Source organism: Pleurodeles waltl, chromosome 7 (genome assembly GCF_031143425.1).
Source record: "Pleurodeles waltl isolate 20211129_DDA chromosome 7, aPleWal1.hap1.20221129, whole genome shotgun sequence".
NCBI classification, from domain to species: domain Eukaryota; kingdom Metazoa; phylum Chordata; class Amphibia; order Caudata; family Salamandridae; genus Pleurodeles; species Pleurodeles waltl.
Window position 1 is genome coordinate 1,267,012,150 of NC_090446.1, and position 21,018 is coordinate 1,267,033,167.

Below are 21,018 nucleotides of genomic sequence, written 5' to 3' on the forward strand. Positions count from 1 at the left end.
GCCGACAACATCCCGCCCTCCATATTATGACCCACAAAACAGCACAGTGGTCATTGCCCTGTAGAAAACGATTGGCATGCGAACTGCCTCACTCGTAGTATCACCTCCTCCAGAACCCAACCCCACATTGGACAGTATGAATACCCCACACCTGACACAAATACCCACACTACACACACACCCACCACTTTAAACCCCCCCCACACCCCCCCACACAACCCACAATCCTTTACAACTACAACCACAGAGAGACAATGAGGGGCCGCAAACCCATCACTTACCATGATACAACATAGGCACATATACACTTCACACGCCACACAACTGCAACATCAACATAATACACACATCACAACTGCACACAAACATGACAACACACCAGCACACCAAACTAAGCACCCCCCAGAACCCATCAAGCCCAAACACCCCCCTTCACACAACACCCCCAAAAACACTTCACTGCCACCATGTCCCATCAAAAGCACCCATGATTCAAAGATGAAGAGTTGAGGGTCATGGTCGATGAAATCGTCAGGGTTGGGGGCACATGTCCAGCAAACATCCATAGCCAGGAAAATGGAGTTGTGGTGGAGGATAGTTGACAGGGTCAACTCAGTGGGCACCCATCCAAGAGAGGACATCAGGAAGAGGTGGAGCGACCTACGTGGTAGGTACGTTTCATGGCTCCTCAATACCAGATTGCCTTCAATAAGACTGACGGTGGGCTCCCTCCTCCTCCCCGAGCGTTCACATCGTGGGAGGAGAAGTTCTTGGACATCATGCATTCAGAAGGCCTGACTGGAATAATCGGAGGACTGGACTCTGGTAAGTCAACAGCACTCCGCTGGCATCAACTACTCCTGTACAACATGCGTCCCCACCATGCTATCACTTCCCAATTCACCCCATCTCACATTTATGCCCCTCCTACCCCAATCATCTGATGCCCCTCCCCTGCATTCCACACCATCTGAGTCCCACTATCCCCTCACAGTCTCTCCCTAGTGCACAGATAGGACTCACAAAGGCAAGCACCACAACTCCCACAATGTGTTACTCCATACACATGAAAAGATGCCATTGTAGTGAATCCTAGTTTGTTTTAATGGGATAGCAGGAGTTAGCTTAGCCGTAGGCTTGTAAACGCGTGCCCCCGTCACCTAGTGACTTTTAACCTACTTAGCTTGCTCTGTCTTAGCTCCTTTAATTATTTATTTCCTCTAAGATGGCTGCCTTGTTTATAGTTAAGCCACTTGTTATGAGTTTATTATCAGTGTCACTGCGCTAAGGCGTCAAGATCAAGCGCGAAAGACAAACAAACAGTAGGTGTTCACACTTAGGGATTTTCCCTCTCTATACTTTCGAGGGATTGTTGATATTAATTGCCGTCCCAAGCATGCCTGTTATCTATTGTTTTAGAATACACCTCCGTCAGGAGACCTTGTAGATCTGTATAAATACATCACACTTTAGACAGATAATCAGAGGGATTCCGACCAGAGGGCATCGCCACCATCGCTGATACCGATGCTGCAGTCATCTTGACGCTGACCCAGTCTTTGTGTCCCTGCGGAGTCTGAGATAGAGACCTCATTCCAAGGTAACGAGGGTTGGGGGCTCCTCTCATGGACACGGTTTTGGCAGATTAGGTTTAACAAACCCAGCTCTCCTTTAGGTCGGAGGTTAGGCATATTCTCATTAGGGTATTAGGGCATATTCCATCTTATATATACAGGGAGTGCAGAATTATTAGGCAAATGAGTATTTTGACCACATCATCCTCTTTATGCATGTTGTCTTACTCCAAGCTGTATAGGCTCGAAAGCCTACTACCAATTAAGCATATTAGGTGATGTGCATCTCTGTAATGAGAAGGGGTGTGGTCTAATGACATCAACACCCTATATCAGGTGTGCATAATTATTAGGCAACTTCCTTTCCTTTGGCAAAATGGGTCAAAAGAAGGACTTGACAGGCTCAGAAAAGTCAAAAATAGTGAGATATCTTGCAGAGGGATGCAGCACTCTTAAAATTGCAAAGCTTCTGAAGCGTGATCATCGAACAATCAAGCGTTTCATTCAAAATAGTCAACAGGGTCGCAAGAAGCGTGTGGAAAAACCAAGGCGCAAAATAACTGCCCATGAACTGAGAAAAGTCAAGCGTGCAGCTGCCACGATGCCACTTGCCACCAGTTTGGCCATATTTCAGAGCTGCAACATCACTGGAGTGCCCAAAAGCACAAAGTGTGTAATACTCAGAGACATGGCCAAGGTAAGAAAGGCTGAAAGACGACCACCACTGAACAAGACACACAAGCTGAAACGTCAAGACTGGGCCAAGAAATATCTCAAGACTGATTTTTCTAAGGTTTTATGGACTGATGAAATGAGAGTGAGTCTTGATGGGCCAGATGGATGGGCCCGTGGCTGGATTGGTAAAGGGCAGAGAGCTCCAGTCCGACTCAGACGCCAGCAAGGTGGAGGTGGAGTACTGGTTTGGGCTGGTATCATCAAAGATGAGCTTGTGGGGCCTTTTCGGGTTGAGGATGGAGTCAAGCTCAACTCCCAGTCCTACTGCCAGTTCCTGGAAGACACCTTCTTCAAGCAGTGGTACAGGAAGAAGTCTGCATCCTTCAAGAATAACATGATTTTCATGCAGGACAATGCTCCATCACACGCGTCCAAGTACTCCACAGCGTGGCTGGCAAGAAAGGGTATAAAAGAAGGAAATCTAATGACATGGCCTCCTTGTTCACCTGATCTGAACCCCATTGAGAACCTGTGGTCCATCATCAAATGTGAGATTTACAAGGAGGGAAAACAGTACACCTCTCTGAACAGTGTCTGGGAGGCTGTGGTTGCTGCTGCACGCAATGTTGATGGTGAACAGATCAAAACACTGACAGAATCCATGGATGGCAGGCTTTTGAGTGTCCTTGCAAAGAAAGGTGGCTATATTGGTCACTGATTTGTTTTTGTTTTGTTTTTGAATGTCAGAAATGTATATTTGTGAATGTTGAGATGTTATATTGGTTTCACTGGTAATAATAAATAATTGAAATGGGTATATATATTTTTTTTGTTAAGTTGCCTAATAATTATGCACAGTAATAGTCACCTGCACACACAGATATCCCCCTAACATAGCTAAAACTAAAAACAAACTAAAAACTACTTCCAAAAATATTCAGCTTTGATATTAATGAGTTTTTTGGGTTCATTGAGAACATGGTTGTTGTTCAATAATAAAATTAATCCTCAAAAATACAACTTGCCTAATAATTCTGCACTCCCTGTATACATATATATATTTCTTTCATATATTGCAAAATGGTGGGGGTCTTTATAACAATGACTCTCTTCTTCACAATACTGTTGCTTGGTATATTCATTATCCTAATCATTGCAGTTCATGCAACTTATCGCAAATTGCAGTTATGTTAAATAAAAACTATTATAACTTTACTGCATCTGTGTTATTGCCTTTTGTTTGTATGAGACATAATATATCTGTGAAAAAAGGGTCATTTACGTTTAACCACGACAACCCTGAGATATCTTACTTTGAGTCCATGCGTTAGCGACTGCCACAAATCACCTTTTACTATTGTGTTTCTGGTGAGGTACTGCTAGTGAGCCGGTAAGGTTTGGACAACAGTTGCAACTAGTTGTGGGAAAAGACTTAGGGGGTCATTCTGACCCCGGCGGGCGGCGGGAGCCGCCCGCCTGGAGGGAACCGCCAAATGACCGCACCGCGGTCAAAAGACCGCGGCGGCCATTCTGGCTTTCCCGCTGGGCCGGCGGGCGACCGCCAGAAGGCCGCCCGCCGGCCCAGCGGGAAACCCCCCTCAGCAATGAAGTCGGCTCCGAATGGAACGGAGTTGTAGGGGTGCGACTTGTGCAGTGGCACCCGTCGCGATTTTCAGTGTCTGCCCCACGACACCCGTTCCCGCCATCCTGTTCCTGGCGGTAAAAACCGCCAGGAACAGGATGGCAGGAAGGGGGTCGGAATCCCCATGGCGGCGCCCAGGGGTAAACCGGCAGGAAACCGCTGGTTGCCCTTTTCTGACCGCGGCTTTACCGCCGCGGTCAAAATGGCCCAGGAAGCACCGCCAGCCTGTTGGCGGTGCTTCCGTGGTCCCCGGGCCTGGCGGTCATGGACGGCCAGGGTCGGAATGACCCCCTTAGTCACCTACAAACGAAAGTACTGTCATCCTGAGACCAGCAGTCTTGCTCAGAGCAAGAGTTCAAACTACAACATGGCGCCACCAACGATGGTGTTTAGGCACTAATTTACGGATACCCTGACTATCACTGTCTGACAGACAACGGGTACCCTAAGTACCATTATACGGAGACGTCCGTGGTCTTTGGGAGAATCCTCCTCAGCTAAACAGGTAACACCTAATTAAGCTGTAGGTTGTTCGAGCTCGAACTCATAAAAAGGAAAAAAAGTCCCCTATTTGGTGTTCCGTTTCCCTAAACAACTATGGCTGATACCGTAGACATTCCTGCGAATGCTAGACATGCACTTACACAACATTTATTAGCGCATGGCCTTACAGAAGAGGGCGGGGATGTTACTTTGATTATAGAAGCGACTGAAGAATACCAAACAGAGAATTTTTACTGTTGCGTCAGCATTCCTGAGGCTGACCGAAGAACACATACATTTCACACATTTGAAATTGCGAACGTACCTGTAAGATACAAAGCTTACCAGTATCATGAAATATCGCTCACATATCAAGAGCATCAGAACTGGTTTGAAGGCGCCCTACCACATGTACTTCGACGGGTGAGGCTAGGTCCCTTAGGTAATGAGGGACCTACATGGCCTATGTTTGCCACATATACACCTCACCCAGGCATACAGAATATGCCGATCGCAGATTTACGAGTATGATATAATGAATTAGTGGCATTATATAGACGATTGGTTCAATTCGTAATGCGAACGTTGAACACAACACCAGCGCGTCCAGCACCGCCAGTAGCTGGTGGTTATCAATTGGCTACTGGGATTAATCCACAAACAGTGCATACTATTATGGGTAAAGTGCCCACGGAACGGGAAAAAATACCGTTCTGGATAGCCCAGAAAACTAATCAGCTGCAAGCTGTGTTTCCCCATACGGGACCACAGGAAAAACATAGACTGCTCACGATGTGCTTGCCGTTTGGTATGGTTCCCTCAGTGGATGACTGCGCCACATGGGGTACAGTCTTCGCTGCCGTGTATACTACCACACATGGTACCCCGACACTTGCCAATTTACCGGAAGTGCTAAAACAAATACAAAATGAACATGGGGCTGCACCGGCCCTGGATCTGGGGATAAAATTGATGCGTAACTTTGACGCCGTCTCCTATATAATACTAAGCAATATTAAAGGGGAAGCGGTGGCACTGGCAATATGCCAGCGTCTCCGGGAAACTCCAAATATGGAACAGGAGAGACAGCTACCGAAAATAATTTCCGATACCTATACTAGTATAGGACGGGATAGTTTAGGAGCCAAACCTAAAAAATTGGAATTACCAAGTACCACCCAAAAGGAAGGTACAAAGCAGGCACAAGAGGGCTCTAAAAAGCGCTGGGACAAACAAAAAGATTTAAAAGACAGGAGAAATAAGAGAGCTGATTCTCCACACCCGGAGTACTCCGAACGGAGGTATAATCTCAGAAATAGGGAGAACATTAGAACTCCAGACAGATCTACTGATTCACGTCCCTCTCGTTCCTTTCGGGACGCACCGGATAAACGTAGAGAGAGAGGGGGCCGTCAAGATCGACGTCCGGAATACGTGAAAGAGAAGAAAGACTCACCACAGTCTACCATTAAAAAAGAAGAAAAGGCTCCTCAGCAAAAGCTGCAGTTTAAAAAGAAGAAGGTGGCAGCACTGACAGTTAAAAATGCCAGTGGTATTGAGAACACTATTGAGGAACAAGAAGTGGGCCGTGACTCTGTTGGACAGCGCGGCAGAGGTCACGATAGGTCGCCAGAGTCTGAAAGATCATCTGGATGCGACAGCAACTAGCGATTACATCGCTGTTGAGATAGCGGATGGCCGCGTTCTCCCACCCGATCGGGTTTATGATTTAACGATTGAGATAGAAGGAGACGTGGGATGCATTATTAGTGTAATACTTTGGGATGAACTTACTAGTGATATCCTGTTTGGCCGAGAGAGACTGGCCACCTGAACATGTCCGCAAACTCCCACATGGGGAAGATGTAATTTTGCCTTCTTTTTCCGATCTTGTTCCGGAAGCAGACAAAAATGCCTATGCTGCTGAACGGGCTTTAGCGCAGGCACCTGCACTATACCGTAATCATGTAGAGTGGGACACGGACTCTCCTTGTCATGTTATTCCCATTAGGTCTACACCCCACCCGCAGTAACACAATACCCTGTTAAACATGAAGCGAAAGCTCCGGTGACGGAGATACTGTCACAACTTGAGTATCAGGGAGTAATTGAGCCCTGTACATCGGCAATGAATAATCCATTATTTCCCGTTGCAAAACCAGATCATTCATATAGAATAGTGGTTGATTATAGACACTTGAATAGTCATACACGCACATATGCTATACAAAATTCGCACAGCACAACACTGATAAACAATATAGTGCGTAAAAAATATAAAACTACATTGGATATATCCAATGGGTTTTTCTGCCAGAATTTAGCACGTGAAAGTAGGGACCTAAGTGCATTTTCATTTGGCTCTCAAAAACGCTTTTGTCGTTTACCTCAAGGCTATAAAATAGCCCAGGACTGTTTTCAGCCCGTGTGACATCAATTTTGCACGAGCTTGATTCCGATGCATTGTCCTATGTGGATGATATCTATCTCACTGACGACGCCCTCGACCTTCAGGGTCGATCGGATCATTTTGGGATTTGCAGACCTCGGTTATAAATTTTATTTTAAGAAAAGCAAGATAGCCTTTCTTAGTGTATTGTTCCTGGGGTATGAGCTATCAAACGAGGGGAAGAGCCTGGCCCGCACTTCCTAGAAAAGTGTGCTCAATTACAGCCTCCGAACACACTTAAGAAATTACAGTCATTACTGGGTTTCTTCAATTTTGGCAGAACATACATTCCGGGTTATGCAGAACGCATCAAACCACTTTATGATTTGATTCAGCCCAATTTTTAAAGCAGACGATGGACGATAGAACACACACACATCCTTAGGGACATGCAACGGGACATGCTAGAAGCTAAACACTTATACACATGAGACAATAAGACAAATTTGGTCATCAGAATAATTGCTGGTGCCCTTGGGTTTACCTATGTCCCCTTTAATGAGGGTGACACAGTATCGATAGCATACAAATCACACTTATACTCTAATGCTGAAAAACGTTTTGCACCTGCAGAAAAGATTCTGACAGCAGTTCAGATGGCCGTCATAAAAGAGAGGCCACTTGCCCAGGGGAAACGCATTATTGTTGTCTCCCCGGTGCCGGCCTTAGAGGCTGTCACTAAAGCTAGCATTCCGAACTCTAAGGCATTACATCCACGCTGGATTCAATGGGCAATGTCTCTGACCGCCACTGATGTTGATTATGTATTTGACCCCAGACTTCAGACACAAGAATTTCTCCAGTATGAACAGGAGTACCCCGCTCCTCTAAATATCTTGCCTCTGGACAGTTATAATACTATCATTTATACTGACGGGTCAGCACAACCGGCTGTAGGTACCAAACATCAATACTCGGCAGCTTGCGCAGCCGTGTGCGGAGTGATGGAAGATGGAGTTTTCCACCCTCACAATACCTACACGCAGACCTTAGGGAACTGCACAGCCCATTTGGCTGAGCTTAAAGCTCTTCTCCTGGCACTCGAGCATACTGAGGCAGGGAGCCAGACTTTGATAGTCTGTGATTCATATTACTGCGTCCAGTCATACAATGAATATCTCAATCATTGGAAACTGAATGGGTTTAGGGATTCTAAAGGGAACACCATTAAACACAAAATGTTGTGGGGGAGGGTGGCTGATCTTAAGGATAAGCTACCATGTGTCCATGTAGTTCATACATTGGGACACCAACGTGTAGGGATACATGTTGCCGGCAATACAATGGCTGATGAAGCGGCCAAAGCATCAGTAGCTACGGCTTCTGTGGCTGCAGTGACTCGTTCTCGAATGAGGTTGGATAATGAAATACTGATTGCCATCAAGGCTTCGGCTGCAGGCAAGACCCTTCCGAAAGGATACCCTACAAACTATACTTACCATATCAGTGCACAGAATGTTGCTTATACAACAATTCCTGGGGTTGGGGATCGAGTGATCCCCAATGAAGACCAGAGATTAGAGCTGATTACAGCCGCACATGAGGGTGTCGCTTCTGCACATGCTGGTATACAGGCCACAATAACAATTCTACAGCAACAATACTGGTGGCCTGGTCTATGCAGACGAACTAAACAGTATGTCCTTTGCTGTGACATTTGTCAGCAGATTAAGGGCTCTAATATCAAACACCCTTCGCAGACATCCCTCTTAGTGTCAGACAAGCCACTCCAGTGTGTGTACCTAGACCATTGTAGTCCCTTACAGCCTGATGGTGCATACAAATCCATTTTAGTGGCTGTGGATTCCTGTTCTAGATTCCTGTGGGTATGGCCACAGCGGTCGGCTGATGCCCGGACTGTTATAAAAGATTTGCTGATCTTTATCGGTACATATGCGGTTGCAGCATTCCATTCGGACCAGAGCCCTGCATTTGCCTCTAAGGCATTCAGGGACACCATGGGGACGATGGGTGTTGAACTCCATTACTCCTCACCATACCATCCCGAGGGAAATTCGGTGGTGGAGAGGCGGAATCGTGATCTAAAGCAGTCCTTAACAGCTCGAGTATTAGGTTCAAGCCGCAGTTGGTTACACCACCTATATGGAGTCCAGAGAGCACTGAATAATCTGCCAAGACGTCCTTGGGGGGAAGGTCTCCATATGATGTTCTCTTTGGGATACCTATGTATGTCCCCGATCTTGATGCCCCTGGTATGGTGGTAGCAGAAACACCATTTGACATAAAAGAACATCTCACTGTTTTACAGGAGCTTCAACAATTTCGTGATGATAAATCATCTGCAAGTGCTGCCACCTTAGGAATAAGGGAATTGGCGAAAACTTCGACTGGCTGGATTCCTAACGTTGGGGATCTGGTTTGTGAAAAGATCGCTGTGAAAAAGGAGACCTGTACCGGTCTTGGGAATAAAAGGCACCAGGACTGTCATCTTACCACCATTGTCCTGTTCTAAATCGAATAGATTCATCTCCATTGATGACATCAAATTACACCATGTGGCCGATTCTTCACAGTAGACCAGGAGGTCCCTTGCGTGGTTCCCGATCCCCTCTCACTACCCGACAGGACATCCATCTACATTTTAGGATGAACATCACTGCTACTGACTATGCAACTATGTCAACTGCTGTTCCAGACTCTTCCTCAACCATGGGGAGGGCGGAAAATGAACTTTTGTTGGTTCCAGTCACATCTTCGGTGACCACCCCGCTTCAAGATTTGGCTGTATTTTATACAAACACTTCCACGGCTAATGACGTTGTCTATCAAGAACATCCACGAGTAGTTCAAAATTCAGCGGGTCCTGTGTTTGCAGAGACTTCCTCTGGCTATTTCGTAGACATTGATGATTTTTCTTCAGATTCATCCTCAACTGTGACTAACGAACTTTCAAAGACTAGTAAGCTATATCGATGGCTTAAAAAGAACTATTTGATCTACCCATGGAACTATCTATGGCTCTGTTTGACATTTATTGCATTATTTTTATGGATTGGTTTTGTGACTGTTTTCTTTTTGCTGATTAATGGTCACTATATTCCTGATCGCTCCTCTGTGGAGTCTGTTGATGAAATTTTAACACCACATCATTCTTCCCATAAGGTCCGACGAGATTTGTCCCCTGTAAATATCACAGCTATACCAATTACTGGTGGGATTGTGTGGGACAAAGTTCCATTTGATATATATGGGCCTACGGAAATTATTCAAATACCATATGTGTTCAAAATTTCGATGTCTGATGTTATTACACCTAATGTTGTCTCTGATGATTGGGATGTCCAAACAGTTGATTATATGCTAGCTGAAATGAAGGACCATTCCACTTTTGGAAGTGATGATGTATACCATTATACAATGAATTATGGGGAAATGTTCTGCTATAACAATTGGGGACATCACTACCTACACCGTGCTACTTGATATAGGCCTCTCTTGAACTACACACAATGGGAACACTGTTCAACACCACAGGTGGGGAGTCCAAAGTATTACAGCGATAAATTTACATACTTTTCTGGGCATGATACAAAGAAAGCAGAGTCGTACTACTTTAAAATACCTCAGGCACAAATTAGAAAACTTTTGCTAACAGATATGAAATTGATTTATTCAGATCCCTTTGTTTCCCGGCTCTCGATTGAGGGTTACCAATATTGGAAAGATACTATTGACTTGAAAAGTGTATGGGGGACACAAGATTGGCAGATACAGGGTAGGGAGGGTTTGTTTCGAGCATGCCTGATTCCTGTGCAAATGATTTTCTTAAATGACACTATTGAGCAGACATCCTGTCTGGGGTTAGCAAAAATTAAAGAGCTGAATACGCCCAGTATCCCTACTCTGACTAAATTTAAAGATTGGCAACACTTTCTTAATGTCTCAGAAGACCAGCTAGATGCAATGGTTAAGGATGGTACCTATAATTCTTCACTTTCCCGTCCTGGCGGGTGATTGGTATGGCCCACCAACACTGATGAGTGTCAGAAGCGTTTCTTGAACTCTTTAGGGGGTTTTTCCATTCACAGGCCTGACCCTCGCTTTCTATCAGGTCAACATACAGGTATAATAACAACATATAGTGTGGGTAAGCTGTGCCAGCAATGGGTGCAGACAAACACGTTGACAGCGGTTAAAAAACACCTGACCACTATTTCTGACAGTATAGACTTGCAGGATTTCCTGTTAGGTCCTAAGAAACAACGCCCTAAACGGTTTTTATATGCTATGTACAATGAAATTTGGAAACTTTCCCAGATTGAGGCTGCTGCACGTTTAAGGCAACTAGATAAAGAGAATTTGGAAAAAACATTAGCTGTTGTAGACAATGGCATGAACACGCTGTCCGACAGGATTTATTCACTGTCAAATATAGTGTCGTCTGCTATTGATATCTCTCAGACTGACATGTCCCGGTTATATCATGGGCAAACACAGCTACGTTCCATCATGCAGCTGGGTTGGACATTACAGACACTGAAAAATGGCCACATTCCATTGAGATACCTTAATGGGAGTGAACTATTCACTACTTTAAATTTTTCCAGGGAACAAGTGACAATGGCTAAAAGGGAGGCTCGTTTTACCCTGCTTCAAGTAGAGAAATTAGATAAGTTGCCCTTCACGGTAGCAGAGAGTCCTTCAACTATCTGGCTCTTGCACGGCAATATTAATTTACCGATTTCGACCTTTAGTTTCTCGAGCTGCCTGAAACATCTTGCAGTGGGACGATATGAGCAGCTAGGAGATAGCTTTATTAAGGAAGAGTGGGAGTTGCCCTTTGACTATAGATGTCTGAATGGTGAACAGGAGGTCTTTCTTAGCGGAAGTGAATGTGAGACTGCTGTTCGTCATTCTATGATATGCAAACAGGTGTCTCTTCACGGTCTTTGCAATGCGGGGGTCGCAAATTTGGCCTGTTTTCTGAAGGGTACTCCCGTCCCCTTGATTCGTCCAGTGTTTCATGTACTTTTCAATGGAAGTTATGTTCTACTGAACAATGAAAGCTGTTGTGGCTTGCGACCTGGAATTGCCTACGCAATCTCAGTCACGAAGGTCGTTACGTGTTGTGGACATGTTTTGTTTCCCCCCACACAAGAGATAAAAGTATCTGAACTGTGGTCCCACATAGATACTATTAATATGAACTATGACAAGTTGAGTAGACTAAAGGCGCTATTGTTTCAGAAACAGGTCGCCTTGACATCCGCAAAAGAGACGTATGCTCTCCAGATTGCGAGATCATCAGCCGAGATACAATCCCTTTTAAATACCGATTTCCCCAAACACTTTGGAGAGTTGGTATCCAGAATATTCAATGCTTCAAGCACCACTGGGATTGTTCATTTCTTTAAGACTGTCGGGTCTGGTTTCGTGTCCATCTTTCAGACTGTCTTTGGAGTCATCCCGTCGGCCATCCATTCTCTCTTTTCAAGTGTGTTTGGTGGCTTTCCGATTATTTTGGCTTTGATTGGCGGACTACTACTGCTATTTCTTCTGATTCGCGGTGGTTGTTTCTTTCCAGCAATGCAGAGCAATGGAGCCGCTCCCGCCAACTCCATTGTGCCGTGAGCGCATTGTTCGGATCTTCGGTACACCTTTGCTGGTGGAACTGGAGCTTGACTGGTCGTTGTCATTCCGGCCACTTCTCTGGTGTGTACAACCGGTCTTCCGCTGCATATGGTGTCTCTTTGAGCATCTGCCTATGGTCTGTCTTGCTGTTGCACCAACATCTCCTGTGGACCACGTACTGCTGATGTCCCCGATGAGGGTTCATACACGGTCATGCCCCTTGAGACTGAGGTTGCTAAGCAAGGCCACATATGAGCCTTCCGTTATAAGATCTAACATGGATGAGGACACTGCAGCAAGTATGGATGCACCGGTGAATATGGCTCACTTTTGCCTTTGGCATGGGCAGTGCTGGGGCCCCCAGGGGCCCCACGGCACCTGTTCCCGCCATCCTGGTTCTGGCAGTGGACACCGCCAGAAACAGGCTGGCGGGAAGGGGGTCGGAATCCCCATGGCGGTGCTGCAAGCAGCGCCGCCATGGCGGATTCCCTGGGCCAGGGGAAAACCGGCGGCAAACCGCCGGTTCCCCTTTTCTGACCGCGGCTTTACCGCCGCGGTCAGAATAGCCCAGGAAGCACCGCCAGCCTGTTGGCGGTGCTTCCGCCGCCCTCCGCCATGGCGGTCATGGACCGCCAGGGTCGGAATGACCCCCTGAGTCACCTACAAACGAAAGTACTTTCATCCTGAGACCAGCAGTCTTGCTCAGAGCAAGAGTCCAAACTACGACACCATTCCTACCTCACAGTGGAACACCTGCACATAAAACCATCGCACATGAATACACATACTGGATGTTTCGACTGCGTGCTACTTCCTGGCAATGACAGCAGTGCTATCCAGTATCCACTACCCTCAATGGAACATAGAAACAATGTCACAATCTATCTCCCACAAACAATGTCTTCAGTGCTGCTTCTGTCATTGCCATCAATGGGAAGCAAGTCAAGCCACTATATGCATCAGACTATGAAACTAACAAGTACAACTCAACAATGTAACTCTCTCCCTCTCTATCCACAGGTACCCCTGCCACCCCTGCAGAAGATGCCAGAGACAGCCAGCCCTCCCCAAGAAGAAGGCCCCAGTGGATTACTGGACTTTGACGAGTTACCTGGCCTATCTGAGAGAACTGGCCAGCCCACCACCACCAGTCCCACCCTGCCCACATCTGAGTCCCCCACCCCAGTGGCAACAACAGCACAGCCAACCTTGTGTCCCCCAAACCTGTGTTCCAAGGACTTGACAATCAGAATGTGTGCCCCACAGTAGAGGGACTGAGTCAACCCAGCACACCCAAGACGATGAAGGTCCTGGTGTAACTGGGAGTGGGCATACTGTACCAGGGGCACAGGGGGCCTGTGGGAGGGCACCAGTGGGCCAAGAGATGGGGCCCCCAAGGGAAATGACTGGCCAGTAGGCGATCTCCAAAGTCCTGGGACCATCCCAGCAATCCCAGGACTAGATGGGCCAGATCCTCTCAACCTTGCAGGAGAACCAGGGGCTGCAGAGGAATACCACCAGGAGGCCATGCAGCACAGGTGCTGAAGAAACTTACTACCATCCTGAGTGTGTCTCCGCCCACCAGCAGGCCCCTTCCACTAGCCCAGTGGTCTCCAAACTGTTTTGCCGCGCTCCCCTCAGTTAAAAAATAAAAATCTTTGGGCCCCCCTCAGAATTTTTCACAATTATTTTATACAGTTGGCAATGCTTAAATATGTCTAGATGTATTTAAACATTGCAGTTAAGTACTGTTGCCTTTACAAAAATGCAATAACATGTTTATGCTTAAAACAAAACACTGTTGTCTGTGGAATGCTTCTTTTGGCAGACCCTGGCCCCCCCCTGGGATCAGGTGAGGCCTCTGTAGGGGGCCCCACCTCCCAGTTTGATGACTCCTGCACTAGCCACATACCAACTGAGCCATCCACTTCTGGCGCAGCTAGTGGAATGAAGGCCCTGTCAGAGGATCTGCAGACCACCATCACCCCTCCCTCTGTAGCTGAGGAACCCCCTCGCAAACAAGGTTGTCCGTCCAGACACGCTGCAGGACCTGATGCCAACACCAAAACCTCTGCCAGTAAGTGAGCCTCTTCTGAACATTCTCCCTTGTGTGCAAATGAGACACCCTGTTGACTGTCCACTGTCATGTCTCCATTTTCCCATGACCCCTGGGATGCTGGACCTGGACTACCCACAGCTGGTCCCATTACTCTGGATGATTTCACCCACCATGACCCCACTCATCACCTATTGCACTTTTGAATCCCATTAAACACCATTTAGCACAGCTACTGCTTACCTGTCTTTATCGTAACAAGTAAGATTTACTGTTGTACAATATGTCGCTACAGTTAACACATTGACCATTAAGTTATGTTCCATAATCGTCCATTGTGTACAGTGAGGATAGGTAGCAATACTGATAACACTATTATGTTTGGCAGTCCTATTGCAGTTGACATAGCAGTACAGGGGGCATACAGCATGCCCAAGTCTTTGTAGATGTGATGCTCGAGAACAGCATAGTAAAAATAGCTCTGACATTAGAACAGTAACACCTCCCCTGATGGCCAGTATGTTTTCCCCCAAACCCACACAGAGTCATAGCTGCACTTAACACCTCCACTGATGACACACATCAGGAGGAGCAATGTCACAAATCAGACAGCAGTACAGTTCACATGCAACACGCTTAACACATACCTGTATTTCATTGGAAGTATTGTTGGATCTCTTTCTAGTGTCAGCTGCATCCTCATCATCTGCCTCCTCATCACTATCTATTTCACAATCATCAGCCACTGGTCCAACTGCCATCTCCTCAACATCCAGTAATGGGATATGACATCTCAGGGCTAGATTGTGTATCATGCAGCAGACAACAGCGATCTGGCAGACTTTTAGTGGTCTGTAGACCAGGGCACCTCCTGAGACGTGTAGACAGAGGAATCTGGCCATCAGTAGCACAAAGGTCCTCTTGATGACATGCCTCATCCTGCCGTGGGCCTCGTTGAAACAGTGTTCCCCATCTGTGGTTGGGTATCTCACTGGTGTCATCACCCATGGTAGGTTAGTTTAGCCAGAGTCATCAGTGTGAACAAAGGTTTGACCCATCACAATCCCGGTGGAGACAGAGGAAAGAATGTGAGGAGAGGTGAGATAACAGATGCACACATATTATTGGATACATATGAATGAGCCAGGCCCTCTCTTTCCAGAGCCCTAGAATTGGTCACCTCCTATCTCACTGGCAGAACCCAGAGAGTCTGCCACCCCCCATTCCGCTCGGAGAACATCGAAATCATCTGTGGCTCGTCCCTCAGCCCGACGTCTACATGCCCCACTCGCTAACATTGCCCAATCTCACAACCTCACATCATCTTATACGCATACGCCAATGACACCCAGCTGATCCTCTCACTCACCAAGGACTCTGCCAAGACCTTCCTCCACGAAGGAATGAAGGCCATCGCCGAATAGATGAAGAGCAGCTGCCTCACACTCAATTCCAACAAGACGGAAGTCCTCATCTTCGGCTACACCCCATCCGCATGGGATGACTCCTTGTGGCCTGCCACTCGGAGCCACTCCAACTCCCACCAACCACGCATGCAACCTAGGACTCATGTTGGACTCCTCATTATCTATTACCCAGCAAGTCAAAGCCATCTCCTCCTCCTGCTTCAACACCCTTCGCATGCTCCGAAAGATCTACCAATGGATACCCACCGAAACCAGAAAAACAGTCAACCAAGCCCTCGTAAGCAGCAAACTGGACTACGGCAGTGCCCTCTACGCAAGAACCACAGCCAAATTCCAGAAGAGGCTGAAACACATCCAGAACGCCTCAGCACACCTCATCCTGGACATCCCCCGCCACTGTCACATCACAGACCACCTGAGAAACCTGCACTGGCTCCCAGTCAACAAGAGAATCACATTCAAACTCCTCACCCACGCTCACAAAGCACTGCACAACACCGGACAAGAATACCTCAACAGATGGCTCTCCTTCTACACCCTGACCTGACATCTCCGCTCTGCCAACCTCTCCCACGCAACCGTCCCACGCGTCCTCAGAACTACACCCGGCGGTAGATCATTTTCGCACCTCGCCGCCAAAATATACAACACTCTTCCCACCCACCTGCGCCAGACCAAAGACCTCCTTACCTTCAGGAAATCTGGCAGTTCAAGCAGTTGTAGTACCTCCCTCTCTTCCTCCCCCTCCTCAGTGCCTTGAGACCCTCACAGGTGAGCAGTGTGCTTTACAAATTCCTGATTGATTGATTTCTGTAGTTGTGCCATCATGTGTGGGACATTGCTGTTTCACAGAATGTAGGCGTCATGCAAAGAACCAGGAAACTTGGCTATCATCTGGGAGATATACAGGTCAGCAAGACACACCATCTGGACATTGATGGAGTAAAGGTTTTTCCTGTTCATTTACACTTCTTCATTGGCCCTGGGAGGAACCAAAGCAATGTGGGTGCCATCTATGACCCCTATCACATGAGGGATATGTGCCATATCATAGAAGTCAGCTTTAACAGTGGGCAAATCCACACATTAGGGGGAACCTGATGTAGCTGTCCAGATGTTTAAATAAAGCACACAGTACATTCTTCAACACATGACTGAAAATGGGCTGTGACATCCCTGCTGCCAAGCCCACTGTACTCTGGAGCAAGCTTGAGGCAAGGAACTGTAGCACAGACAACACCTGTACTGTTGAAGGGATGGCATAGGGATTACGTAAGGCAGCCAAAAGATCCGGTTCCAACTGGGTACACAGCTCCATCATGGTCTGACTGTTCAGACGTTATGTCTGGATGATATGTCTCTCTTCCAGGTTTGCAAGACTGACTAGGGTCCGGTATGCAGGTGCATGTCTCATTTTCACCATTGCACGGAATCTAGGAATAGGAGAGAGGAATAGCCACGAGTTGCTGTCAACAGTTCACAAGCCACCGAACACTATACATGTAGCACACAAGAGTACTGTGAACATAGCGCTGAAGTACACTGAATACCTTTGGCAACGTAGGCTGACCATGTATGCCATCATTGATGAAAGTTGCAGCCCCAGACAGACAGCTTGGCACACACAAAACATTTGACACTTGCATGTAACAAACCCGATTCCTACAGGCAATAAGGTGTATGTAAAATTCTAACATATAGATATGGTTAACCTGTCTATTAGCCAGGCAGTGACTGCACCTGTCATGTCATAGTTTTCAGTACATCTAACTACACTATCCATGAATGTCACATGTGTGAACCATGCTTTGAAGAGTGAACATAGTACATCTATGCACATGCCACCAAAAATCAACCATGATGCACTCATCATTCATCTACAATATACTACCTACATGTAATATGGCAGCTGCCTGTCCTGCAAGCACAGAACAGATGGAAGTGACCTAATTCCGCTCACGTTAGTCGTCATGGTGGTCTCAACCACAGTGCAACTCCTCACTGGCTAACATTGTTGCCTATGGGAGACTGGGGCCAATGATGATTACAGCTGGCGGTAACGGTCATGTACGCGGAGGACATGACTGCCATTTTCTGTTGCATAGCTCACTTGACTCTTGATACTCGTGCAAGCAAGACCTCCACTGCCTGAGCTGCTGTGTTCTGTCTCTGAGAGCCATTATGCCATGTCCTATAGGAGAAAGGGCCACTGCCCTCATACAGGAGGAGCTGGAGAAGCTAGTCGACGGGGTCCTGCCCTTGTATGGACGATTGCATGGGGCACCAGTGCAGCAGGTGAGCCAATGTTCCTGTCCCGACTGATAGTGATGTGTGTGGGGTTGAAAAGAATTGAGAGGACGCACACAGAGTGGATGCATGCAGATAGCAAAGAAGTTGGTGTGTTAGTGCCATAAAGACGTGTTTGTGTGGTCATGAGATGTGTCTGATTAGTGAAGATTACTGCTGTTGCTGTGATGCCACTCTACATGACTTTCTCCTTCTGTCTGTGTCACCTGAGCAGGTCAGCACCTGTCAGAAGAAGGGGATGGCGTGCCATCACCAAGCAAGTGCGGACCCTGGGGGACCATGCCTGGCGGATCACCCACTGCAGAAAGCAGTAGGAGGACCTGAGATGCTGGGCCTGTAAGACCGCTGATGCCCAGCTGGGGAGGTCCTACCAACAAGGAAGGCGTAAAGTCAGACCCTGACCCCCCTAATGACCCGCATTTTGGTGGGGCCTACCCTGAGGTAGATGGGTGCTTCAGGGCAGCACAGCAGCCACAAGGGGATAAGTACACATTTACATCTCACTAATTGTAGACATGTATGGGTTTGGGTAGCCTACTAGTGGGAATATGTAGTGTAGGTCATTGGTAGTCACACAGTGGCTATGGGTATGAGCCACCCTGGCATGATTTTCTTGATTATGTGTGCCAATACCATACAGACAGTGTATCATGAAGGACTAAGGGCCACATGTATGAAGCATTTTGCACATCACACACAACGAATCGGGCCGTTTGCGACGTGCAAAATGCTATTTGGGATGTACAGACCAATTTTTACGATTCAGTAATTTATTTACCAAATTGCAAAAAGGGTTTGCGAGTCGCAGTTCCTAATTGCAAATCACAGTCCCATGTATAATTGTTTTGTGAACGTGAATGCAGTCGCAAAACAATCGCAGTTAGCACCAGTTTCAAACTGGTGCTAACCCATTCGCAAATGGGAAGGGGTCCCCATGGGACCCCTTCCTCTTTGTGAATGGCAGCAAATACATTTTTTCAGAGCAGGCAGTGGTCCTGCGGACATCTGCCTGCTCTGAAAAAATGAAAAGTGAAAAAATGTCAAGAAAACTTTTCATTTTTTGTTTTTGAAATGCATCTTGTTTTCCTTTAAGGAAAACGGGTTGCATTAAAAAAAAAACTGCTTTATTTAAAAGCAGTCACAGACATGGCGGTCCGCTGCCTCCAGCAGGCCACCATCCCTGTGAGGGTGGCCATTCCCAATGGGGTCGCAAATTGCGACCTACCTCATGAATATTCATGAAGTAGGTCATTTGCGACCCCCTTGCGAATCACAAACAGTGTCATTGACACTGTTGTTTATAAGGTTTTGCGACTCGCAAATAGTGAGTCGCTGTGACTCACAATTTACAAGTCGCAAAACCTGTATTTCGTACATTTCGCCCTTACTTCCATGTCTGAGTTTGTCTGGACACATTACCCATCTTTTGAGCGACCAGCTTCTTCCATCAGTATCAGTAAACCTGAGGTGTCAGTGCATTGCCATCAGTATGAGAGAGGTAATCGGTGAGTTCTGAATCAGCTGCCTCATACTGTAGGTGTAGATGGCTGCAAGGAGCCAAGATATTACTGGCTACATTGTTAATGGATTTGTTGGCATGCTACCTTGCAGGAATCAGTTGAGTAAGGAGTACAGGGGAGGTCTATGTAAACGACCTTGGGAGTGTGCCAAGTACTGTGCTACTGTGCATTGTATGACCCTTCATCAGGTCAAAGAGTGCCAATGTTTGCACATTAGTAGATTTGACTGCATAGCTTTTGTTTCCCCTATGATTTCTCACAGTTGTGCATGTCAGTGTAAAGGCATGCATTGCCATGGCATACCAGCAGAATATTAGGTTGTTACTCTGTGTGAATGATGGGTTGGATTGACCCATTGCACCCTTTCTTTCTCTCCAACCCTCCCTCTCCTCCTCCTCTGTCTTTGTGTGCATCAGCATCATCAAGTTAAGGAGAAGGGGCACAGAGGACGAGGAGAGTGCCACAGGGGAGACCGGATCTACAATGTTCTCTTTGAATTCCTCCTCCGATGGACACTCCCTGGCGGTGGCGGACCCATCTGAGACCAGCCCAGCACCTTCCTTATCTGCCAATGCCCTTACCAGCATTGCCCTCTCTGTAGCTCACCTCCTAGTTGCCCATTCACGCAGAAGGGTGGGCATCTCCTTTGCCGCAGGTACCTTGCCTCTGCCCCAGTCAGTACTGCTGCCCTCAGTGAGGAGGCTATAAACCTCCAGAAGTTTATATCTGTGGGCAGTCAATCATCGTGAATGCCATCCACAGACTGGCAGCACAGATGCAACAGATGAATGCCTACCTGGGAGGCATTCACGGTACCCTGACTGCCTTGCAGAGATCCTTTCAGGCTCTGGCCTCCTCATTGATGGCAGCCAGTGTCCCTTCACCTTCCCTCCCAACTCCAGCTACCTGTGCCCAATCCCAATCCCACACCCCTCTCCCCACACACATCCAGAGCACACAGTCAGATCACCATTCATCTACCTGAACAGACATGGTTCGCAAAGACAAACACAGGCCCCACAAGTCCCACCACTGCCATGAACACGGACAGCAGACACATGCAGACACATTAATATTCACTCCCTACACAGACTTCCCCATCACCTCCTCCCTCACAGACACTACACCACTCAAACCTGCCATCACCACATCAACACTCCCAGAACCAGCCACAAGTACCCTCATGCCCACCATCGCCACAATAGCAGACCCCCATACATACACCCCATACACTACATGTGCACTCACCACAACGAACAACACCCCCACATGCAGCACATTCACCTTACATGC

General features: G+C 47.2%; 1 protein-coding gene across 3 annotated transcripts in view; it reads left to right on the top strand.

Annotated features, from left to right (window-relative positions):
- The window catches only part of LOC138246154 (histo-blood group ABO system transferase 1-like), a 576,036-nt gene that overhangs the window by 190,871 nt on the left and 364,147 nt on the right, over window positions 1-21,018 (top strand). The gene's annotated exons all lie outside the window — the stretch shown is intronic.